The sequence below is a fragment of the Triturus cristatus genome, chromosome 7, assembly GCF_964204655.1.
Source record: "Triturus cristatus chromosome 7, aTriCri1.1, whole genome shotgun sequence".
Taxonomy (NCBI): Eukaryota; Metazoa; Chordata; class Amphibia; order Caudata; family Salamandridae; genus Triturus; species Triturus cristatus.
Genome location: NC_140590.1, coordinates 305,309,080 through 305,335,606, shown reverse-complemented (window position 1 = coordinate 305,335,606; position 26,527 = coordinate 305,309,080). Strand labels below are relative to the sequence as shown.

Sequence of the window (26,527 nt, the reverse complement as noted above, 5' to 3'; positions counted from 1 at the left end):
GAGTGCCAAGTACTCAGGTTTTTCTGAGATACCGCTGCCAGTGCTGGCAAAAGTTGGGGCTGCTGAATACACAGGCTGTGCATACGTGATTCAACCTCATGTCTCTTTTTTACATCACCCTAAACATCCTGTCTCTCGATCCCAGTATTGCAGATTCTGTTTCATCCCTGCTTTCCGCCTTTGCCGCTGCGTTCTCCTACACCGATGCTTGCCGGTCTTTCCCGTGTCCCGCCGCATCTTTCCCTCGCTCTGTTGGCCCGAATCATAGTCTGATGACGAACCATGAGTGCTGGTCCCCAAACATGCTATGCAGTGCCCACCACTTCCAACCACCTGCACTGATTGAGCACTGCTAAGTATAATGTTATACTATAAACTTTAAATACAATAAATTCATACCCGTCCTGAGTCAGGTGAGATAGAGATCAAGACACCACGCACAGGAATTTGGAGAATCAAGGATGAATGTACTAAGGGTATGTAGGTCCGGACGAACATTTGGAGGTGCAGGAAAACGGAAGCAGTAGGAGATCTCCAGTTTTTGAAGTATGGAGAGGGCAGCTGCCACAGCAAGTGCCGACAAGGATCAAGATAATACCAAAGGTTGAAAAAGAAGAACCCAACTGACAATAACACTAACAAATGAAGAAGTGTTAGAGACCCCCGGCCTCTAGTTACTGGTCATTATAAAACTGTTCGACTTCATTGGCTACAAAAAAACCTATCCATCCCTCAGCAGAGGCAGTGCACATGCATCCAGATGGGGCAAGGTGAAGTGGATGGATGAGCATCTGCCTGATACTTAACCAGAAGTATGGAATGTGATGCCCTTAAATTTGGTTGCCCACATGACTTGTCCCTTGTTCAATGTCATAGGCAGGTGCGCCTCGTGCAGGTAGGAGTGGTGGGGCAGTGGGGTGGGGTATTGGGGATTCGACAGATGATGAGGAGGGAAAATTATTTATTTATTTAATTTCCCCTCATCTTCGTCTGACGAATCCCCCCTACCCGAGCACCGCTCTTATCTGCACGAGCCGCTCCTGGTCATATGAATAATTTAGGTTGGCGACCAGAGTGTTGCCACCCAAAGGCATTTCATAAACTATGAGCCTGCACAGAAAATGGGCGTTCAACCCTCCCTTTAAGTCTTACGTAGGAATCACAAAGAGATGTAATTTTACAAAATGAAGAGCGCATCCAGGAACATAAAGTTCGATATTGTCAATAAGGTAAGAGGTGGTTAGATGGACTACGCAAGCATTTAAGATCAGGTAAAAAAAATGTGAACATGGATTTTGACCCAACCAAGAGATAAAACGTTCTCTCAACAGCGGTGTCATAGAGTCTCTTTTCCTTAGCTCAAACATACATCAATAGCTGTTTTCTGAGTTACTACAATAAACTGATACAGAGGCTTTTTTAAAGAGAGTTTGCATGGTACAGTTCTGAAATTGTTCACCTGCCACAAGCCAATGTTGGACTTAGAAATGCTCCTTGTAGCTCTACTCCAGCCTCCTGTGCCTCTTGGTGTGCCAGCAAACGAGTTATGTTCCAACGGCATGAAACAAACACCTCTCATGTCCAGGGCCAGGGTAGAAAGAGGCCCTAAAATAAACCCTCAGTCTTCCTATGGTCACATTTCAGCCCATTTGCTCCAAACCATTCTCCCATCTTGTAAAGTCCTATTTGAGTGTCCGTTCTGTGGAATCTATGTATCATCGACGTATGGGTGAAGCAACAGTCCCAGGTCCACTCTATATGGGCCTTATTAACTTACAAATGTGTCAGAAACAGATGTACTTACAAAACCTTTCAATATTTTATTTTTGTCTAATCATGTTTACTATGTCAACCAGTCACAAATCATCTTCTGACAAACATGGACACAAGTTACAGTTTTGATATTTCTTGTTTGATAGATTAATTGCCACACAAATGACTTCAATATAAATTAACTGTAGGTACAATTTCAATCCATTTCTTCTAACTCAGCATTATATGCACACAAGTGATCTGGCCAGTAAGACAAAAAATATAAATCTCACATTTTAAAGTGTTTTTTTATCTGACATGTATATAAATAAATGACCTTTCTAGCAGAAATGCTAAATGTGGTTTAATAAGGTGCATAGGTAAGACATTAATTTGGGTGATTGCTTATAGACATAGGCGAGGCAGATGATGAATAATTACATAACATACAGAGAGTAGGTTGCAAATGTACATAATTACACGTTATATTGCAAATTTACCCTGCTCATAGAATACATATTTTACTCTCAGATTAATGTATTGATTTAGTAGAACTACAGAAACTTTGGCTTTTCATCTGTAGTTTCCACCAGATACTGATCAAAAGTTAAAAACACAATCCACAGTAACTTTCTACAAAGTAAACAACCAAAGTGGTGATTGATGTCAAAACAAAAGCCAGATGTCTTCTCTAACACCTAATCAAGATCCTGAACTAGGCACATATGCTTATCACTTCCAGTGCTAAACATCTTGCGTTAGGAATCTGCAATGTTTAAAGACCGAATGAGATGAGAATTGCAATTGCCAGAATAGTATGAATTAGCATCATCGCAGGGGCGGAGACACCAGGGGCGCAGGAGTTACTGCAACATCCCTAGATAACCTTTGAGGACTTTAGCTGGAGACACAACCATATTGAGGCCTTTTTGCAACATTTGTTTTATGTTGAAAGACATAGAGTCAGCTGTCAAGAAAATTTGTGCTAACTCTTAACATACTGATCAGTGTTAACATTTCGGTTTTAAGACTGCAAGGTTTAGGGCATTTTATAAATTGCATCTAGGGGCACTGTTTCTGGGGTACAGGAGAGTGTCCCAGAAGAAGGCTACAATATGCAAGGGATTTTAGCAAATACATAAAGGCATTTATTTACTTTGAAATTATAACTTTACACATATTTCAAAATATATTTGCAGCATGAGAAGTATAAAAGTGGCAAATTGTCTCTGAATCCTTATGTGTGATTAATCAAACAATGGCACATTATTTTTTTCTCTGTGTGGTGCATGCATGCTTAATACCACTCAGATTTGATATTTCTTATTTTTTAATATGTCATATTTTCATTTACGTTTGACAATTGCATGCCCAGAAATCACTATGCTTTGTTACTTAAAAGAATAGCCCAATTTATTATGGGCATACAAGTTTATTTATTTTGCTCATTACACCTTGGGAACTATTTAGAGTGTCTGGCAAAAGTGTTGATGTATCAAATTCTAATTTTATGCTTATATGCCAATGGCGCACACATTATGGGGCCTATTCACAAACGTAAATCTAAACGTGTACATTTATTACTTGTAAAATTACTCTAACACTTTTCAGTGAATTTACTAATTTGAGCTATTCAAAAAGTCAGATTGTAAAGTTACTTATAAGTGTAGACTTACATGTCTCCATCCCTTGAAAAAGGGTATGGAGGCAAATTTACAAGTGTAAAGTTACTACTTAAAAGAAAGAGGAGTAGTAACTACAGCAAAATGTGGAATTACAAAACAATACATATCCCAAATCAAATGAAAAAAATAGAACATTTTAATAAAGAAAATGACACTAAAATCTATTAAGGGATACCAGAGATAAATATTGTTATAAAGGTTTAAGTATAAGTACCACCAAAAACTATAAAGTGCCAATGATAGTCAATGGTTGTGGTAGACTGGGACTTAGATGCAATTTGAGGCTGTCCTTGATGGAGCGCAGGTCGGATACACCAATCAGGCTGATTCTTGTAAAAGATTTTACTTTCAGACTTTAGACCTTTAAGTTTCAACCCACCACAAGAGTACACTTCTAAAGTTTCCCGGGACCTCCGGGAAAGCCCTTAGAGACTCACAGGGTGTCAGGCTGAGGCCAACAGCATGTTCCAGTCCAGGTCCAATTGCCAGTGGTCAGCTGGGCAGTTGCAGGAAAGGCCTCTTGTAGCTTGATGTATCCCTGTAGCTTGAACAGGAGGTCAGCCTTATGACCCTTGGAGTCCACATGTTTGTCCTGGGCACAAGAGGGAGCAGGTCCAGTCCTTTAAAGATCCTCCAAGGTCACAGATAGTAGGTCCAGTCTCCTTCTCTTCTTCCTCAGGTCCAGAAACTGTTCTGAAGCGGGTGTGTGAAGGTGTCACATTTGCCATGCTTTCATGTGCGACCCCAGTCACATATGTAAACCCAGCAGATCTGTCAAGTAGGATTTGGCACAACACCAGGATTTGACACTGTAATGTCAAACAGTATGGTCACAGCCTCCACCATTCCTCTGATCTCAAAGAGTCATCCCTGTCTATTCAGGTGGACCTGTCAATTACAGTGACCTATTGTATAGATCCTGGGACAAATGTCACCCCCCCCCCCATTCTTACCTATGCAAATGCTAATTACAGGCTAGAAAAAGTTGGGGAACAAATGCAAATTAGTCTACAGGATCTTCGGGCACGAAAAAGGAAACTTTCTAGAAGTCACTTTTCCCTAATATTTCCCTAATATTTATTAAAATGTAACTTCATCATTTAATTTTTTTAAATTGGACCTCATATGTCGCAAACCAGCGAAGGTATATGATCAGGTATGATCAGCTTCTGGAGTCGTATGCCCACAGCCTGCTAGGCATTTCCTCCCCTGATACACCTTCCTGCAACCATTTTGAGAGGTTGTGGGATCACCCCACCCTTCCTCAGTAACAGGGAAAAGGGACAGCCTTGCAGAGTGCCTCTGCCTATCTTTAATTGAGTGGTAAGGGATCCATTAACTAAAATCCTTGCCAATGGGGATCTGTATATATTTTGGATTGCATGCTGGAACTTGTTTCCTTACCCATAAAGTCTTATGACTGCGTGTAGAAAGGGCCAACTCACCCTGTCAAATGCCTTAGAGGCGTCCACTGTCATAATGGTTACGGGAAGATCTTTATCTATAGCCCGGTCAATAGCGCACACCCAGTCATGGACAATATCATGTAAGTGTCTGTTCTTCATAAACCCTTTTTGAGATGTGTTAATTTTTTTCTCCCACTACCCTATCCAATCTTTTAGCCAGAATATTTGTGTATAGCTTATAATCATTATTAAGCAATGATATCGGCCAATATGATTCACATTTTTTAGGATTTTGTTTGGTTTTAAGATTAGTGTTATTATTGCATTGTTCCAGGATTTGGGTTTGAGGGCTTCATATTACCTACTGGAGGTCGCCAGTAGGTAGATATAGTTAGGACCTATTTTCCATAGGAAATCCGCAACATTCTATTTGGAATAACGTTGGCGCCGATTGACGATTCTTTGCGAAATTTTTCAAACTTTTGGCCAGCTCCTGTGCGCTCCTATCCTGAAAGTTTCGTGGTGATTTGTCAAGCGAGGGCCGAGAAAAAAGGAGGGTCCCAAACACGTTTTCCCCATGCAATTTCCTATAGGACCTGTTGACGCAGCTACAGCCCGAACTGCTGAACGGAATTACACCAAATTTGGCAAAGAGGTAGTCCTCAGTTCAGACTCGTGCCTTTTGCTTAAATGGTGTAAATCCGTTCAGTAGTTGCTGAGAAAATCAAAAGTAAAATCATAGATATATCTATGGCCTCGGAGGATCCGTGCACCCTCCCCGCACCTAGCGCGCACCCTGCCGTACACGAGCTGTATTCTAATTGGCTGTCAACACTCCAGATCAGGAAGTGTTGGCAGCCATCTTGTGCCTCGGTAGAACCGAGGCACGAGAAACCTATAAAACAAATGCGAAAAACGCGACAAGGGGGCAGGGTAGAAACACCCTGACCACCTAGGCCTGCTCAGGGGTTCCCACAAGGACCCCCAGGGCCAAAAAAAGCATTTAAAAAAAAATAAAATAAGCGAGATTCGCTAACCCAGCGCGAATTTCGGCCGAAAAAAAAAAAAAGAAGCAGCACGGGGCTCCCGCCCTTCTTTGGTAATTGGCCCCCGGGGGGCCAAATCCCAGGGGCAGAATTAAAAAAAGTGTGGGGGTGATCCCAATCCCTCCCACACTGCCCTGGGGACCACCACCCCGGGGCTCTAAGATACTATATTCGAGGGGGGGGCTCACGGCCCCCCCACAGCCCCGGGGACCGCCCCCCTGGGGCTTATTGTAAATGGGTGGGGTGGCTCGCAGCCCTCCCAGCCCCGGGGACCGCCACACCCCGGGGCAACTTGTCAGTGTGGGAGGGGGGCCACGCGGCCCCCCTCCTGGAGCCTTGAATAGGCCCTGGGGACCACCACTCCCCAGGGCCGACTCCTGCAGTGTCCCGGGGTGCCCACCCCCGGGACACTGTAGTTTGCAATGACAGGGCGGGAGCCTCGCGGCTCCTGCCCTGTCATTGCAAACTGCTTTGCTTCATTGAAGCGAGAGCAGGGAAACCTGCTCTCGCTTCAATGAAGCAAAGCTGATTGCTTTTCCACATAGGGAGCAGCATGTTAGCTGCTCCCCATGTGGAAAAGCAATGCCGGCTCCCGCAGGACGCGGGGAGCCGGCCTGGACTGTGGAAGGATTGGGGACCCCCCCACGGCCCCCAACAGAGGCCAGGCCCCGGGGGATGGGGTCCCCGGGGCCTTAAGTGGCGTGGGAGGGGGGCTACGCGGCCCCCCTCCCCAATTAAACATTTTTAAAAAACAAAAAATCAATGGCCGGCCCCGGGGGATGGGGTGCCCGGGGACTTAAAGTGGCCAGAGGAGGGGGGCTACGCAGGCCCCCTCCAAAAAAAATAATAAATAAGTTTAAAAAAGGGCCATGCCTCGGGGGATGGGGTCCCCGGGGCAAATTATGGCCTCGGGAGGGGGGCTACACGGCCCCCTTCCCGTTTTTTTTTTTTTATAAACAAAAGTTGGGGGCAGGCCCTAGGGGATGGGGTCCCAAGGGCCAAAAAAAAAGAGAAAATAAAAAGACCGGGATCGGGCCGGAGGCCATGCCCCCTCCTTACACCGCTCTGCAAACGCGCCCCCTGGCGCGTTTGCAGAGGGGGAACTAATTCCCCTTGAATAATGGGGGTCCCTGGGGGCCAACTAGCCCACCAGTAACCTCCAGTATGTGCCAGGGGGCTGCATTGCAGAGAGGTGTAATGAGGCCACACCCATTTTTTACACCTCTCTGCAACGCAGCTCCGTGGCGCTTACTGGAGGTACCTGGTGGCCTAGTTGGCCGCTAGGGGACCTCAGGATTCAAGGGGACTTAATCCCCCAATTTAAAACACGCCACGGGGCGTGTTTGCACAGTGGTGAAGGTAGGGGGCGGGGCCTGAGGTGATACTGTGCAAATACGACCTGTGGCGCGTTTTAAGTTGGGGAATTAATTCCTCTTCATTCCAGAGGTCCCCTAGGGGCCAACTAGCCCACCAGGTACCTCCAAGAAGCGCCATGGAGCTGCATTGCAGAGTGTTATAAAAAGGGGCGTGGCCTCTGAACACCGCTCTGCAACGCAGCTCCCTGACGCATACTGGAGGTACCTGGTGGGTTAGTTGGCCCTCAGGGGACCGCAGGATTGAAGAGGAATTAATTCCCCAACTTAAAACGTGCCACAGGGCGTGTTTGCACATGTCACCTCAGGCCCCGCCCCCTTCCTTTACCATTGTACAAATATTCCTCTAAAATCAGCCGAACTACGAATTCCGATTTACTCACCTGTTATCAGGAGAGAACCCAGGGCTGCATCTTTTAGACCAGCACTGACCCTGAAAAGTAATTTAAGCGTACTTACCAGTAACTTGTATTTCCTTCCATAGGAATCCATTGTGTGGTTTTCACCAGAAAAGTTTCTAAGTGTCCATTTTTGAAGCGTACAAATATTCCTCTAAAATCAGCGGAACTACGAATTCCAATTTACTCACCTGTTATCAGGAGAGAATCCAGGGCTGCATCTTTTAGACCAGCACAGACCCTGAACCGTAAATCTAAGCATACTTACTAGTAACTTCTATTTCCTTCCATAGGAATCCATTGTGTGATTTTCAGCAGAAAAGTTTCTAAGTGTTCATTTTTGAAACGTACAAATATTCCCCTGAAATCAGCCGAACTACGAATTCCGATTTACTCAACTGCTCTCAGGAGAGAACCCAGTGCTGCATCTTTTAGACCAGCACTGACCCTGAAAAGTAATTCTAAGAGTACTTACCAGTAACTTGTATTTCTTTCCATAGGAATCCAATGTGTGGTTTTCACCATAAAAGTTTCTAAGTGTCCATTTTTGAAACGTACAAATATTCCTCTAAAATCAGCCAAACTACGAATTCCAATTTACTCACCTGTTATCAGGAGAGAACCCAGGGCTGCATCTTTTAGCCGAGCACTGACCATGAAAAATAATTCTAAGCGTACTTACCAGTAACTTGTATTTCCTTCCATAGGAATCCATTGTGTGGTTTTCAGCAGAAAAGTTTCTAAGTGTCCATTTTTGAAACGTACAAATATTCCTCTGAAATCAGCCGAACTACGAATTCCGATTTACTCAACTGTTCTCAGGAGAGAACCCAGTGCTGCATCTTTTAGCCCAGCACTGACCCTGAAAAATAATTCTAAGCGTACTTACCAGTAACTTGTATTTCCTTCCATAGGAATCCATTGTGTGGTTTTCAGCAGAAAAGTTTCTAAGTGTCCTTTTTTGAAACGTACAAATATTCCTCTAAAATCAGCCGAACTACGAATTCCAATTTACTCACCTGTTATTAGGAGAGAACCCAGGGCTGCATCTTTTAGCCCAGCACTGACCCTGAAAAGTAATTCTAAGCGTACTTACTAGTAACTTGTATTTCCTTCCATAGGAATCCATTGTGTGGTTTTCAGCAGAAAAGTTTCTAAGTGTCCATTTTTAAAACGTACAAATATTCCTCTAAAATCAGCCGCACTACGAATTCCAATTAACTCACCTGTTATCAGGAGAGAACCCAGGGCTGCATCTTTTAGCCCAGCACTGACCCTGAAAAATAATTCTAAGCGTACTTACCAGGAACTTGTATTTCCTTCCATAGGAATCCATTGTGTGGTTTTCAGCAGAAAAGTTTCTAAGTGTCCATTTTTGAAACGTACAAATATTCCTCTGAAATCAGCCGAACTACGAATTCCGATTTACTCAACTGCTCTCAGGAGAGAACCGAGTCCTGCATCTTTTAGACCAGCACTGACCCTGAAAAGTAATTCTAAGCATACTTACCAGTAACTTGTATTTCTTTCCATAGGAATCCAATGTGTGGTTTTCACCAGAAAAGTTTCTAAGTGTCCATTTTTGAAACGTACAGATATTCCTCTAAAATCAGCAGAACTACGAATTCCAATTTACTCACCTGTTATCAGGAGAGAACCAAGGGCTACATCTTTTAGCCGAGCCCTGCCCCAGAAAAATAATTCTAAGTGTACTTACTAGTAACTTGTATTTCCTTCCATAGGAATCCATTGTGTGATTTTCAGCAGAAAAGTTTCTAAGTGTCCATTTTTGAAACGTACAAATATTCCTCTGAAATCCGCCGAACTACGAATTCCGATTTACTCATCTGCTCTCAGGAGAGAACCCAGTGCTGTATCTTTTAGACCAGCACTGACCCTGAAAAGTAATTCTAAGCGTACTTACCAGTAACTTGTATTTCTTTCCATAGGAATCCAATGTGTGGTTTTCACCAAAAAGTTTCTAAGTGTCCATTTTTGAAACATACAAATATTCCTCTAAAATCAGCCAAACTACGAATTCCAATTTACTCACCTTTTATCAGGAGAGAACCCAGGGCTGCATCTTTTAGCCGAGCACTGACCCTGAAAAATAATTCTAAACGTACTTACCAGTAACTTGTATTTCCTTCCATAGGAATACATTGTGTGGTTTCCCCAGAAAAGTTTCTAAGTGTCCATTTTTGAAACGTACAAATATTCCTCTAAAATGAGCCGAACTACGAATTCCAATTTACTCACCTGTTATCAGGAGAGAACCCAGGGCTGCATCTTTTAGCCCAGCACTGACCCTGAAAAGTAATTCTAAGCGTACTTACTAGTAACTTGTATTTCCTTCCATAGGAATCCATTGTGTGGTTTTCCAAGTGTCCATTTTTGAAACGTACAAATATTCCTCTAAAATCAGCCGAACTACGAATTACGATTTACTCACCTGTTCTCAGGAGAGAACCCAGTGCTGCATCTTTTAGACCAGCACTGACCCTGAAAAGTAATTCTAAGCTTACTTACCAATAACTTGTATTTCTTTCCATAGGAATCCATTGTGTGGTTTTCAGCAGAAATGTTTCTGTGTCCATCTTTGAAGCGTACAAATATTCCTCAAAAATCAGCCGAACTAAGAATTACGATTTACTCACCTGTTATCAGGAGAGAACCCAGTGCGGCATCTTTTAGACCAGCACTGACCCTGAAAAGTAATTCTAAGCATACTTACCAGTAACTTGTATTTCTTTCCATAGGAATCCACTGTGTGGTTTTCACCAGAAAAGTTTCTAAGTGTCCATTTTTGAAACGTACAAATATTCCTCTAAAATCAGCTGAACTACGAATTCCAATTTACTCACCTGTTATCAGGAGAGAACCCAGGGCTGCATCTTTTAGCCCAGCACTGACGCTGACAAATAATTCTAAGCGTACTTACCAGTAACTTGTATTTCCTTCCATAAGAATCCATTGTGTGGTTTTCACCAGAAAAGTTTCTAAGTTTCCATTTTTGAAACTTACAAATATTCCTCAAAAATCAGCCGAACTACGAATTACGATTTACTCACCTGTTATCAGGAGAGAACCCAGGGCTGCATCTTTTAGACCAGCACTGACCCTGAAAAGTAATTCTAAGCATACGTAACAGTAACTTGTATTTCCTTCCACAGGAATCCATTGTGTGCTTTTAAGTAGAAAAGTTTCTCAGTGTCTATTTTCACAAACTAAAAATATTCCTAAAAAATCGTCTGTATGACTTAAATACATTTTTTCAACTGCTTACAGGAGATTCACCTGTGCTGGATCCACCACTGAGTAAGAAAAAGTAACGATAACACTACTTACCTGCTAAGTGAATTTTCCGCCATAGGATAACATTGGTGATTCTATGTGAAAAAATTTCTAAGTGTCAACTTTTAAAATACAATAATAATCCTTAAAAATCACTACTGTAACCAAAACGCTTTTACTCATTTGTTTACAGGAGATGTCCAAGGACTGAATCTAGCATCCAGTCCTGTCGTTAGAAAAGTCATCCATAAAGTAACTAATTGCATTTGACTAGAAATTCACATTGAGCTCAATGTTGCTTTGTGTTTGAAATTGTGTTGCCCATTGCAACAACTGTAACTACTGTACTTAAAATTCGATTGCCTATTTGCAAAGTATTTAAACTAAAGTAATTCATTCTGAGAAAGTATATTTTGTATTGTAATGTATAATGTAAATAAAAGAATAAAATATCTAAAAATAAACAGTTTAAACAATGTAGTAAATCAGTATCAAAAAAATCAGTATAACAATTAATACAATAGAAATTGTCATTACAAAATCTTTGAAATTCACTGAAAAAACCATAGGTTTCAGGCCTGATATAGTTAGGAATTAGCATTTAAAAAACCTTTGAAATTCACTGAAAAAAACATAGGTTTCAGACCTGATATAGTTAGGAATTAGCATTTAAAAAACCTTTGAAATTCACTGAAAAAACCATAGGTTTCAGGCGTGGATGACGTCACTGATGACATCATCCACGTGACAATTAGATACACCTCATCATACACTAGTATAACCTTTGACCACTCACTGTAAAATAGAGAGTGCCAGATTTAAAACAATTGACACACCAATACAAGTTTCTAGACACAGTGATTCCTAGATATATACACACATCTAATCACTTACCTATAGATTCACTCATACATGCTGTCAATGATTAATAGAACACTATCAAATATACTTATACACCTATATCGACATTACATACCAGCACACATCCTAATCACTTATGAAATCATCTTACTCACTTATGCAACCAATGGATCATACTTGCGTTTACTTAGCTATACACTTATAAAAACACCACTTCATCTATTCATATACATAATAGCTCCTACTTAGTGTGTTTTAAAATCACTATTACAACTATACATGTATCCATACAGTCACTCATACAATCACTGAGTTTTATGTATACTTATTTATATACAACAACTGACACATACACTGGCTTTCATTCTTCTAGTTTGTTGAACATGTACCAGATATTTGCTCACGCCCATAACGATATTCACTCACCCAAACAACTGTTATAACATGTAGTTTTAACTTCATATACCTACTGAATCAACTATTCACACATCTTTGGGCAGTCACACAACCCCCACCGAACCACACACACATTCACTCTCCCACACAAATACTCAGTTAACTAATCAATAAATAATATAGACTTTCACGTAGCTAGTAACCAACTAGTGCAGCAGTTTACACAACAACTGACAAAGATATTCACACAGTCTAGTCACTATCCAATATATTTAGTGAGACACTATAAATTAGTCAAGTATACAGTCAATCACACTGCTACTAAATCCTCCATCCAGATATTTATATTTATATATCCACTCATTCCTCAATGCAAATTGCTATATATATAATACATATTTAAATAACGAACCAAACCACATTCTCTGGATGATGTCATCAGTGATGTCATCAGTGATGTCATTTGAGATGTCATCAGTGATGTCACTGACCTTGTCCTGAATGATGTAATATGTGACATCATCAGCAGTGGATTGCGGGCGCGCGAGATGTAGTTAGTACAACTATATCGGAGGAATTTCAATGGTTTTGTTCGAGTGAAATGTCCAGCTAACTATAACACCCCTAAAACCTATTATTTTTTCAGTGAATTTCTAAGGTTTTTTAAATGCTAATTCCTAACTATATCAGGCCTGAAACCTATGTTTTTTTCTGTGAATTTCAAAGGTTTTTTAAAGGCCAATTCCTAACTATATCAGGCCTGAAACCTATGTTTTTTTCAGTGAATATATATGGTTTTTTAAATGCTAATTCCTAACTATAACGTGCCTGAAACCTATGGTTTTTTCTGTGAATTTCAAAGGTTTTTTAAATGCTAATTTCTAACTACGCCTACAGAGATAGGACATGTGAAGAAAGAAGAAAAAATGCACAGAAAGAAAAAAAAGAAGTGCTAAAAGTGCAGGAAGAAGGATAACGTGCAGAAAGAACAAAAAGAAGAGCAGAAAGAAGCCTTGTTGCAAAATCATCCTGTACCCTCAACTTTTTCAGACGGATACTGGTGGTAACTGAGTCTGACTAACCAGTCCTGGAGCCAGTGCTATGTTAAAAGACACTTAGAATACAGTGAAAACACCTACATACACTAGGGAACATTATGCGTTGGGGTCCCCCTGTGATTAGCATGACCTCCTCTGTAAGCCCCTAGTATATAATAGGGCAGGGGGATTAAAACTACCTCTTAAAACGGGCCACAGGGCGCTTTTGCACACGTTAACTCAGGCCCCGTCCCCTCCCTTCACCACTGTGTAAACATGCCCTGTGTCCGTTTTTAGTTGGGAGATTAAGTTCATTTGAATGCTGAGGGTCCCTAGGGTCCAACTAGCCCACTAGGTACCTCCAGTAAGTGCCACAGAGCTGCGTTGCAGAGAGGTGGTAAAAGTGGCACGGCCTGGACCACCTCTCTGCAATGCAGCTCAGTGGCTCTTACTGGAAGCACTTGGTGGGCTAGTTAGCCCCCAGGGGCCCTCAGTATTGAAGGGAAATGATATCCCCAATTTAAAACGTGCCATAGTGCGTGTTTGCACACGTCACCTCAGGCCCCGTCCCCTCCCTTCACCACTGTGTAAACGCGCCTTGTGGCTGTTCTAAGTTGAGAGATTAAGACCCCTTGAATCCTAAGGGTCCCTAGGGTCAAACTAGACCACTAGGAACCTCCAGTAAGCGCCACAGAGCTGCGTTGCAGAGAGGTGTAAAAAGGGGCTTGGCCTCAGAACACCTGTCTGCAGCGCAGCTCCCTGGCGCATACTGGAGATGCCTGTTGGGCTAGTTGGCCCTCAGGGACCCTCAGTATTGAAGAGGAATTAATTACCCAACTTACAACTCGCCAGGGGGCGCATTTGCAGAGTGTTGCAAGGAGGGGGCGTGGCCTCCGGCACGATGCCAGTCTTTTATTTAATTTATTTTTTTAAGAAGGGGGGCTGTGTGGTTCCCCTTCTTATTCTAATTTATTGGCCCTGATGACCCCATCCCCCAGGGCCTGTCTCCTAATTATATTTTTTTGAGAAAAAAAATGTGGAAGGGCGCCGCGTGGTCGCCCTCCCAAGGCCTTAATCGGCCCCAGGGACCCCAATCCCCAGGGCCGGCCACTGTTTTTTATTATTTTTTAAAAATATATATTTATAGACACACCTAGGACATGCTGGACAAACCGTACGTACCTATCACCATGACGATTTGCGTGATATTCATTAAAAGGTGACTATGCATACAATGAATCCACGTGGAATGTATTTACACCACTAGTGAAGCTCTGACATGTCTGATGCCCTACCGTGCCTAATCCCGGTAGACACCCTTGTCGTTTATTTATACAAACATGGGTAGCTATTGACGGCACATTTAATACACATGCACACCAAGCCATTCAAAGGGGATTCGACAAAAATTCGACCAAAACTATGTAAGAAACCCCCCTCACGGTTAATAAAACACACATCCACTGCCGGATGTGTAATACTTTTTATTTTACTCTCTGGAAAGGAGACGAACATCACTTGAGAGTCACAGCACGCTCCTGGCAGAGCCCAATGCTGTGTTACACCCACCATTGCCTGCTGAGTGCCACACACCTCTGTGTTGTATTCCACGAGCTAGTGCATATGCTATGACACTCTCTAGCCAATGTGCACTGTAACACCACCCCGTGAATATGTCATGCCACACTTGTCTTCGCACTGGTTATATTGCCCCATCTAACGTGCCTTCCTCGATGCCTATGTTATAACGCACAGCGCTATGCCATACATATTACAATCTGGGATCCATATCTTTGTCACAGTGCATATGCAACGTTACACTCCCCAGCACATATTTTATATTACATATATTTAGAGACTAGTTAGGTTACACAACACTGCCCTGTGCATATTACACTCCAAGGCACATATCGCATAGCACGCGCTAGTGCCCGTGCTATCTCGCACTCTCCAATGAATCTGTCATTGCGCACAATGTATTGCATATTATATTTCACGCCCGGTTCATCTTATATCACACTTTTTGGTGCATAGTTTATACCATACACTATATCTAGTTTTCATTTTCAATCGTGTTCTCAGGACTATGTTCTATATAACACTGTGTTCACCTACCCTTTTCACGGGCATTACATTTTGCGATAGGGGGTGGAGGGTCAGGGGGTGTTTCTGCCAAGTGAGCCCGGAGTCACAGTCACAAACGTCCTCTTCTTCCTGAATAAAAGTGAGATTATGCTGCATACTTGTTCATATTTTAAGTAGTTCGCACAGACACACGTTTTAAAAACAATAAAGTTCCTAATACCCGCCTTCTCTGAACAGTTAGCTTGCTGCCCCATCCCCCTCCTCCCTATCCTCTGTTGTGTGAATCCATGGACTAGCCTCCTCCCTCCTGCCATGCATGGTCTGATGTGCTGCCACTGCCCTCAATTTAGTATGATGTACCAGTCCACTCCTCCTGCCCTCCATTGCCCAATTCTATGCCCCTTCTATGCCCCATCATTGACCTCCTGCTTAAACTCTGTGCGTAGCTTGCTGCCCCTATTCTCCTTCCCCCTGCCCTCCGATGTCTTTGTGCATGCCCCTGCTCCATCCTTTTTGCCCACCATGTTCCATGGACCTGCCACTCCTATCTACTCTGAGTGTTCTGTTGAGCTGCCACTCCCCTCCCACCTGCCTAGCATTGTCAGATGACTGTAACCTGTCCCTGCCACCTCCACCCTGCCTGTCCACATGCCATGCCCCTATCCTCTTCCTCCTGTCCTACATGGTCCATTGTACTGCCACACCCTTCTGCCCTCCCTGGTCTGTTGTGCTGCAACTGCTCCTCCTGCCTGCCCCGTGCAGTCTGTTGTGAGGCCCCTTCCCCTGAACTTTCTTGTCTGTGCACAGGTCCTGACCCTCCCTTCTATCCTCCATCGTCCTTTGTGCATGCCCCTGCACCCCCCTTCTTGCCCATCTCTTGCCCATCATAGCCATTGTGCTGCCACTAACCCTCCCACTTGCCATGCATGGTCCTCTGTGCTGCCATGGCCCCTCCCACCTTCCCTGTGTGGTCAGTTAGCTGCCCCTGACCCCCTCCCACCTTTCCTCTATGGTCTGTGTGTATGCCATCACAGTCTCACTGTTGCTCTTCATAGTGTGTCTTGCTTCTAGTGCCCATCCTGCCTGACCTCCATGGCTATCTTGCTGCTCCTGCCGTGCCCCCTTGCCCCCAGCCCTCTGTTTACATGTGCAGACCCCTACTCCCTCCCTCCTGGCTTTTTTGTTCCATTGTAATGCCCCTGATCCGTCCCTCCTGCCCTTTATGGTTTGTTATGCTGCAGCTTTCTCTCCTGTCTGTCCATTATGGTCAGCTAGCTACCATTGCCTCTTGCCCCTCTGTTCTCTGTTGTCCATGTGCATGGTCCTGTCCCCTCCCTCTTGCTTTCTATGGATTGTTGTGCTGCACTCCCGTCCCGCATGCCCTGTGTGGTGTATTGTGCTGCTGCAAACCCTGATGCCTGCCCTGCAGGGTCAGTTTGGTGCACCTCTCCATGTCCCTCCTGTCCTCTGTTATCCAAGTCCATGTCCCTACCCCATTTCCTTCCATGATCCAATGTACCATACTTGCGAACATTTTGAACTTGGTAAGAGGGAGATTTTGAAAAGAAACGGAGGTATTGATTTTCCCCTTTGAGTTACATTGAAAAAGAGGAGATTGTAGACAGGAGACAGATCAAATAAAGCCCATTTGAGCTTAAAAACATTGGACGTTTCCTGGCTGAATGGGGTCTGTTGGCATGTATGGTTGTACTACCATTGCCTCTTCCTTCTGCCCACAATGGTCTATTACATTGCCACAACCTCTCTTGCAAGTCCTGTATTGTTGATTTGTTGCCCCTGCCCCCCTTTCCACTGCCCTCCATAGTCTGTTGTGCTGCCACGGCCCTTCCTGCCTGCTCAGTGTGGTTAAATTGTTGCCTTTGCACCCTCCTACCTGCCTTCAATTTTCAGAGTCCGTGACCCTGGCCTCTGCCTCTCAACAGTATCCTAATGAACAACTAGATTGCTAACATTCTATATTTATCACAAAAGTGTGGAACGCCTGATGCCATCTTGATGTAATCAAAACTGTAATACCTAGAGCATTTCCTTTAGAAATTACATATATGAGAGGGTCTTATTTGCATCAAAATTATGGTTAGTGCTCTAAAAGACTAAAATAAGGACATATTTTCTGAGTTTTCAAATAGCGACAAAGCACTTTTAAATTATTTATTATCTTTATGTTTTTTTATCCAGTTGACCACTTGATTAAATGTTGCACTTAGGGCAGAGGATGTGGTGTTACTTCCAGAACTGCAGACTTTGCAACTGGGGAACCAGGTGGGAGTTTCTTCTTCAGCTCGACATTCTGTGATTCTGGTCAAATCACTTAATCTCCCCATGTCTACAACCAAAATGAATTTGTTCTTGTGTGATGTAACCAATGCTCATGTAAAGCACTCCAATACCTGACAAGTCTGCACTATATAAAACTGCAAAAACACAAAATAATAAGTGTTTTGCACACTTCTATCATTGGGCTACATTTGGGCTACATCTGGGTGATTTTGGGCTACATTTGGGCTCTTTTGTCTCCGGTGGCCATCTTGGGAGATTTATTTGTTATGAAGTTTCCTAATTTCCTCATGTACTGCAGTCTCCTCAGTAGGAAATGCTTTCAGTTTTTTACTTTGATTCCATCATGAAGGTATTCAGATATGTCACACATTTGCCATACATTCTGAATGTTAGCACTCTAGTTGCTCATTAGATCACTGTAGTAAAACTACTGTTCACCATGGAAGTCTGCTCCTGGTATTAAAAGTGCATGTTTCAGTCTTGATGTCAGAATTTTTTAATGAAATAGAAGAGGATTTGAGAAGTCACTCAAAATATGCCCTCATTTTTCTTTCTTCAGCATTAATCATAATTTCTATGGCAAAATGAACCCCCTCATTGTGTTCCTTTTTAAATTAAATGTTTTAAGTGTTACCAGTTTATTCCAATCAAGATGGCTTCAGGTGTGCCATACTTTTGTCATAATGAAGACAGTAAGCGCTCTAGTTGTTTTTAAGAACACTCTGGGACATTCTGTCATTGGGCTATACTTGGGCTACATCTGGGTGATATTTGGGCTACATTTGGGCTCTTTTGTCTCTGGTGGTCATCTTGGGAGACTTATTTGTTATGAAGTTTCCTAATTTCCTCATTTACTGCAGTCTCCTCAGTAGGAAATACTTTCAGTTTTTTACTTTGATTCCATCAAGAAGGCATTCAGATGTGTCACACATTTGCCATAAATTCAGAATGTTAGCACTCTTTTTGCTCATTAGATCACTGTAGTAAAGCTACTGCTCACCAGGGAAGTCTGCTGCTGGTATTGAAAGTGCATGTTTCAGTCTGCATGTCAGAATTTTTTAATGAAATAGAAGAGGATTTGAGAAGTCACTCAAACTGTGCCCTAATTTTTCTTTCTGCAGCACTAATCATACTTTCTATGGAAGAATGAACCCCCTCATTTTGTTCCTTTTTAAATTAAATGTTTTAAGAGTTACCACTTTAATCCAAGCAAGATGGCTTCAGGTGTGCCATACGTTTATCATAAGTAGGACTGTTAGCGCTCTAGTTGTTCTTTGCAACACTCTGGGAAGCTGCAGTAGAACACAAAGGAATCAACTGACAGTCTCTGCCCTTGTTGGATGTACATGTTTTACTGAGAATGTCAGACTTCATTCTCACATGACTGAGAAAGATAATGTGAATTTACAGAAAATAAGCTCTCAGTTTCTTATAGATCACCTTCCAAACCTCTGTGGGAAAAGCATGAGAAAATATTTTTCTCTCAATCATGATATCCCAGCAGAAGGCTTTTTCACATGGTGAAATCACCTTAGAACATACCACAATTCCTAAAATGAGAATGGTACCATCAACAAATGATTTATAATGTAACTAAAGTCTTAAAACCTTCTATTAACTGCAATGCTTTTTAATGAGGTGCTATCATGTATATTGGTCCCAAGATGGCTGCCAACACTTCTTGGATGAAGTGCTGACAGCCAATCAGATCTCAGGATGAGATGTGTGGTTAGGCTCCGCCCACATATATATATGATTTTACTTTTGATTTTCTCAGGAACTACTGAACAGATTGACACCATATATGCAAAAGGCACATGCCTGACCTGAGGACTACCTATTTGCCAAATTTCAAGTAATTCTGTTCAGCCGTTCGGGCTGTACCTTCGACTAAAGGTCCTATGGGAAAATGCATGGGGAAAACGCGTTTTGGGACCCCCCTTTTTTCTCAGCCCCCGCTTGACGAATCACCCCGAGACTTTCAGGGTAGGAGCTGAGTGGAGCGCCCCATTAGTTTTGAAAATTTCACGAAGATAAGTCAACCGGCGCCAAAGTTATTCAAAATAGAATTTTCAGATTTCCTATGGGAACTCGGTCCTAACTATAACTATCTACTGGCGACCCCCAGTAGATTATATATATATATATATATATATATATATATATATATATATATATATATATATATATATATATATATATATATATATATATATATATATATATATATATATATATATATATTTAGTACATAAATGTTTAAAATATATATAAAATATTTCATATGATTAAATATATTTACAAACATACGCATTCTCATGAATCCCGCCCTGGATGGGCAAAATGTTAGCCTCTATATAGGGCAATATATATACATACGCTGCTAAAAGTCGAATCCGCTTATACAATTATATGTCACAACATGTTACAAAATGGCGCTGTATTTGCGAAATGTTGGTTGGTCCCTTTTCTATGTAGCCATTTGGAACAGAGAATGAGGTTGAATGTGTATACATAAAAAATGGGCATTTTAGGCATGCCCATGTACCTTCGAGGAAGGCGACTGCCGAAACGCGTCTGGTGCCAATAGAGTCATAATAAATCTTGTGGACTCTTCTCCCGTGAGTGCTGTGTCTTTGTATGTACAAAACAAGACGTGTAGCTTTAAAATATATATATATATATAAAAGAAAGGGGTTTACCACATTGGGGGACGCACTCGCAGCAAGCCAGTCAAATCAGGGAAAGTCCGTTGGCAAACCACACCTCAGTGATGTCCTGACGCGTTTTGGGCCTGACGCCCTTACTCATAGGCAAAAAGACTTCCATTCCTAGAATGCTTTGCTATCTTACTCACTTGATTGATATGCAAATAAAAGGAGGTGGAAATTAATGGGAGCCTTGTATGCTGGTCATTTGCACTGCAGTTTGCCTATGAGTAAGGGCGTCAGGCCCGAAACGCGTCAGGACATCACTGAGTTGTGGTTTGCCAACGGACTTTCCCTGATTTGACCGGCTTGCTGCGAGTGCGTCCCGCAATGTGGTAAACCCCTTTCTTTCATATATATATGTATAAATATATATGTGTATATATATATATATATATGTGTGTGTATATATATATATATATGTGTATATATATATATATATATATATATATATATATATATATGTATATAGTATAGAATAAAGAGGTCAGTACAGGGGTAATTTCCTCCGCTAAAGCTTTATATATTTCACTCGAAATGCCATCTGGCCCTAGAGCTTTTCCCTTTTTCAGCCGCTGGATGGCATTAAAAATAATTTTTCCAGCACTTATTTGTTTGTTGAGGTATTCCTCTTTGTTTTGTGCAAGTTTTGGAGGGGGATCAACTCTCAACCAGTTATTAATCTGCTCATCTGTCGCTAAACAATCTTCCTTGTAAAGATTTTGAATAAAGTCAGTAAACGCCCTCCCAGTGTCCTGATCATTTTGACATCTTTCCCCAGTTCCTTCCAATACTACTTCTTTAAGTGAGTTTCTAACCAGATCACCCATTGCCTCCCAGGCCAGTAACTTTCCCCAGCCTCTTCAACATATTTGTAGTGTGCAAGTTGGCTAGCCTTCCATTTTTTTGTAGTACCTCTTCCAAATGCTCGATTAGCTCTCTATTGGCTTCATCCATCTGTATTTGTATTTCTGTTATTATATCAGAATCAACCGCATGATGTAGCTCTTTAAGCCAGGCTGTTATTTTTCTTTCTAGCACCCTTATTGTTTGATTGGTGTCTCTCCGCCTATACGCAGTGTAATTAATTGATCTACCTCGAATAAAGGCTTTATAGGTATCCCAAATTATTCGTGGATGAGCAGGGTTCCTGTTTAACTCTAACAATTCTAAGGTGTCCTGCTTCAATTTAATTAATATCTCCTGTTCCTGTAGTAGAGACCTATTCATAGTCCACCTGGACGTAATTACACCACAAACCAAAGATAACTCTAATTTCCCTGCGGAGTGGTCTGATAAATGCTCTGGTTGATGGGTAACTGCTGTTACTTTATTCATTAGTCTGTTATCAATGAGATAAAAATCTATGCAGGAGACATGGCCGTATTTTTTGTTGTGATGTGTGTAGCCTTTAGTCCTACCCGCCTTATTTCTCCAGGGATCTATCAAGCCCAGGTTCTTCATTAGATTCTGAATAAAATCTCTCAATTTGGTTGAATTAACCATAGGCCTAGGGAAAGATTTATTTAATACAGTGCCAATGATAGTCAATGGTTGTGGTAGACTGGGACTTAATTGCAATTTGAGGCTGACCTTGATGGAGCGCGGGTCGGATACACCACTCAGGCTTATTCTTGTAAAAGATTTTACTTTCAGACTTTAGGCCTTTAAGTTTCAACCCACCACAAGAGTACACTTCTAAAGTTTCCCGGGACCTCCGATAAAGCCCTTAGAGACTCACAGGGTGTCAGGCTGAGGCCAACAGCATGTTCCAGTCCAGGTCCAATTGCCAGTGGTCAGCTGGGCAGTTGCAGGAAAGGCCTCTTGTAGCTTGATGTATCCCTGTAGCTTCAACAGAAGGTCAGCCGTATGACCCTTGGAGTCCCCATGTTTGTCCTGGGCACAAGAGGGAGCAGGTCCAGTCCTTTAAAGATCCTCCAAGGTCACAGATAGTAGGTCCAGTCTCCTTCTGTTCTTCCTCAGGTCCAGAAACTGTTCTGAAGTGGGTGTGTGAAGGTGTCACATTTGCCATGCTTTCATGTGCGACCCCAGTCAGATATGTAAACCCAGCAGATCTGTCAAGTAGGATTTGGCACAACACCAGGATTTGACACTGTAATGTCCAACAGTATGGTCACAGCCTCCACCATTCCTCTGATCTTAAAGAGTCATCCCTGTCTATTCAGGTGGACTTGTCAATTACAGTGACCTATTGTATAGATCCTGGGACAAATGTCACCCCCCCATTCTTACCTATGCAAATGCTAATTACAGGCTAAAAAAGTTGGGGAACAAATGCAAATTAGTCTACAGGAACTTCGGGCACGAAAAAGGTAACTTTCTAGAAGTCACTTTTCCCTAATATTTCCCTAATATTTATTAAAATGTAACTTCATCATTTTATTTTTTTAAATTGGACCTCATATGTCACAAACCAGCGAAGGTATATGATCAGGTATGATCAGCTTCTGGAGTTGTATGCCCACAGCCTGCTAGGCATTTCCTCCCCTGATACACCTTCCTGCAACCATTTTGAGAGGTTGTGGGATCACCCCACCCTGCCTCAGTAACAGGGAAAAGGGACAGCCTTGCTGAGTGCCTCTGCCTATATTTAATTGAGGGGTAAGGGATCCACTAACTAAAATCCTTGCCAATGGGGATCTGTATATATTTTGGATTGCATGCTGGAACTTGTTTCCTAACCCATAAAGTCTCATGACCTTGTGTAGAAAGGGCCAACGCACCCTGTCAAATGCCTTAGAGGTGTCCACTGTCATAATGGTTAAGGGAAGATCTTTATCTATAGCCAGGGGGTTAGCGCACACCCAGTCATGGACAAGGTCATGTAATGCATTGAAATCTCCCGCCATTATAATGAAATTTTCACTCTCTAAAAGTAGTTGAAAAAGTTCCTGAAGCGAGGATGGGTCATCTGTATTTGGCCCATACTAGGTTATCAAGGAGTGATTTTAAATATGTTGATTAACCATCTGTCTTTGGGGTCTGTAATAACATTTATTAATTTAGCTTGAGCTGAATTTTTTTATCAAGATTTGCACCCTTTTCACATTGCAATTTTCATTTGTACGTGCAAACTGGTTAATCCATCTATGACCCTTGATAATTCTTTCCAACTCTGCCTGCCGCAAATGCATCTCTTGTAACATTATGATGTCATTATTTGATTGTTTAAAAAATTGAAAAATTCTCCTTCTTCTGCCTGGTACCCTTAAACCATTTATATTCTAGCTTAATACCTTCAGACTGTGCATCTTATTAGAAGGGACTTCAGTGGTCCCCTAACTCCTGCACTTCCTACTCTGATTTGTCTGTCACATGTGAGAACCTTTTTTTTTTTCTGCCACTGTTCCCCACCCAGTCTAATAGTTACATTAGTTGTAAAGTGCTTACCCCCCTTAAACCGCACCCCTCCGCCCAGAGGAGCCCTCCCTTTGACCAAACTGGGCATTTCATCCTGCCCTTCAGCCCTCACCTTTCCGGATTATATGTTTGACCCTAGCTTATCTGTGGACCAGAATCCTAGTGCTGAGTTTTAATTTGCATAACAAAATTCTGTACTTCAGCAGGTTCCTTTATATTGTTCATCTTATTATTCCACATTATCCTTAAAGTGGCTGGGATTTTAGTTAGGCCATGGCACATAATGATTTGAGCTCTTGTATATCTTTACCTAGCTCACATTGTCGATTTTGTGTCTCCTTAGCTATATCTGAATATGCGGAAGGTCCACTAATCTTTAGTGCATGATCCAACTTTTAACGCCTCAGAAAGAACCATTTCTTTAGCCAGATAAGTGTTAAAATTTACGAGGATCTTTCTGGGCTTATCTCTGTTAGGGTTCCTTTTAAAAGAATCCCTATGTGCTCGTTGTATGTTCTGGTGAAGATCTAATGCCCTGACTATTGGTATAAATTATTTTATTAGGTTTACAATAAATTCCTTCAGGGTCCCACCATCTTTTTTTCCCTCGGGGATAATGAGGATTCTTAAATTATTCCTTCTTGAAATATTTTCTAGGGCTTCAATCTTTTCCTGGAGTAATTTCTAGCCCAGTTTAAGATTTTTAATCTCTTTGCTGTTCCCCACTACTTCCTCTTTCATGGTCTCAAAGGATACTTCCAGATTCCCAATTCTTTTAAACAAATCAGTTAGTTTGGTTTCAAGACTTTCACAAGCATCGCACATTTTTGCTTGATTTTGCTTCAGACATTGCAAATCTGTTTTTAATCTCCTCTTAGAGTGTATGCAGCAGCCCCCCAATTTTCTCCTGAATCATGGGATGTGGCTTTATGCCCTCCTCTGCTAGAGGTGAAGTCACCCCGAGTTCAAATTACAGTTGTAATTTCGGAACATACTGCATTTTCTGCCAAAGCCTGGAAATCTGTTTGTTAAAGGCACCTCCTCTGTTATGTTGGCTTGGTGGGGCTCCAGCCTATCAAAACTGTGTATAGGGTCTGGGCCACTAGTAAAAGTGGTAATTATATTTTTTTCACCTCCTTGTACCATACAAAAGTCCTCAGTGAGGGTGTCATTTTGATTATTTCCCCAAAGGATTTAGCGTGTTCACAGACTTGCCCTCTCTTCTTTTCTCAATTGTATATTCAGGAAAATAATCTTTAATAGGTTGGTCTATCACTGGAATGGGAGCCTGATTCGTGGGTGTAATTTTTGGGAGCGCCCCACTCAAATCCCCCCTTAGGCTGAACTGTGGAAAAATAAATTCGAGAGTTCCTTAGTGTACAGCGGCTAATACCTTGTGATCCTGCGTCTTCAGTTGATACAGCTCCAGTGTTTTCCTCATCAATTTTTGGGGGTTTGGAAGAAACTTCCCCTGCGCTTTTGCTTTCCCACCTGGAGTGAGTGTCCTTTTGGGGCACATGTGTTGGGTGGGCAGATACCCTCCGACGTTGACTGTGCTGCAGACCGTGGCTGCATGCTTGTGCTGACACCGCTGCCTGCGCCCCGGAGATGAATCTGTGCTACAGCCTGCCTATCCCGGCATACCTGTAGAGCGGCCAAGAATCATGGGCTCCCGTAAGTAACTGTCCGCGTCTTGGGGGTATCTGAATCATGCAACTTCTATGGCGTTCTGCACCCCCCTTCTCTAAGGAACACAAACTCGCACAGAACCTGCATATAGAAGGATTCCTCAATTCCACCAATGTCTGCATTTGTCTGACAAGTGCTCTGGAGAGGTGAGTCTCTTACGGCCCGCCCGTTAGCCTGCCCATGTTCCTCGAAAATGTAACTTCATCATTGAACTAGATTTTTATTAACTATTAAAGCGTGAAATTTCTTATAGAGCTAGTGGCATTCCTGAGATACAGTACTAGGATTTTAATCTGTACTCTGGTTTTCTACATAGAACAGCTAGCCTTCCCACAGTGAAAAATAGCTGAACATTAAATTTCTGCATGTCCTGTTTTTAAATACCATGCACCCTGCCTTGTGGGCCACAGGACCTACATGCAGTGACTAAATTATATTTGAAGGGACGTTTTGACCTGTCAAAAGGGTTTATTTTGACAGATCAAATTGTAGATTTTAAACTGTTACTGCCAGGCCACACTGGTAGCCCTGAAGTTTGCACTGCCACTGTAGAGAATGTCACAATAGGTGCTGCTGTCCACTATTGACATTTAACTTCCAGGACCTGGGTTATTTAGTACCATATGCTAGGGATGTATAGGCAAGTTAAGTATACCAATTAGAAGTATACACATTTAATCAACGCACACAGAATGCTAAAGAGCCACCAAAAATATAAACTCCAGCAAAAGGCAAAAAATCTGGGGTGACCATACAGAAAAGGGTCTTCTACTGTTAGAAATATAAATAATTTAAATGCAATCATATTAAAATACCAAACAATAAAAACAAATATTTTTATATTTTAATAACCGTTTTTAAATGTAAAAATGAATGTAAACATTTTTATTGAAATATAATAACATTATTTCAATTAAATCTATATTTCATTTATATTTAATAATTATTAATACACAATATAAAGTATTGTTTTTTCAGGTGGTATTCGCTATACTTTAGATTTCAGAAAACCTATTTTTATTTATTATAATATATTTAAAGTAACTAAATATGTAATTCAAAATTAAGTTAAGAAAGGTGTATCATTTTTATTTTGTACTATGTTTAAAATGAAT

At 41.8% G+C, this 26,527-nt stretch overlaps 1 long non-coding RNA gene across 1 annotated transcript in view; it reads right to left on the bottom strand.

Moving 5' to 3' along the window:
- LOC146809523 (uncharacterized) overlaps window positions 1–26,527 on the bottom strand; it is a 111,803-nt gene that overhangs the window by 3,788 nt on the left and 81,488 nt on the right. The gene's annotated exons all lie outside the window — the stretch shown is intronic.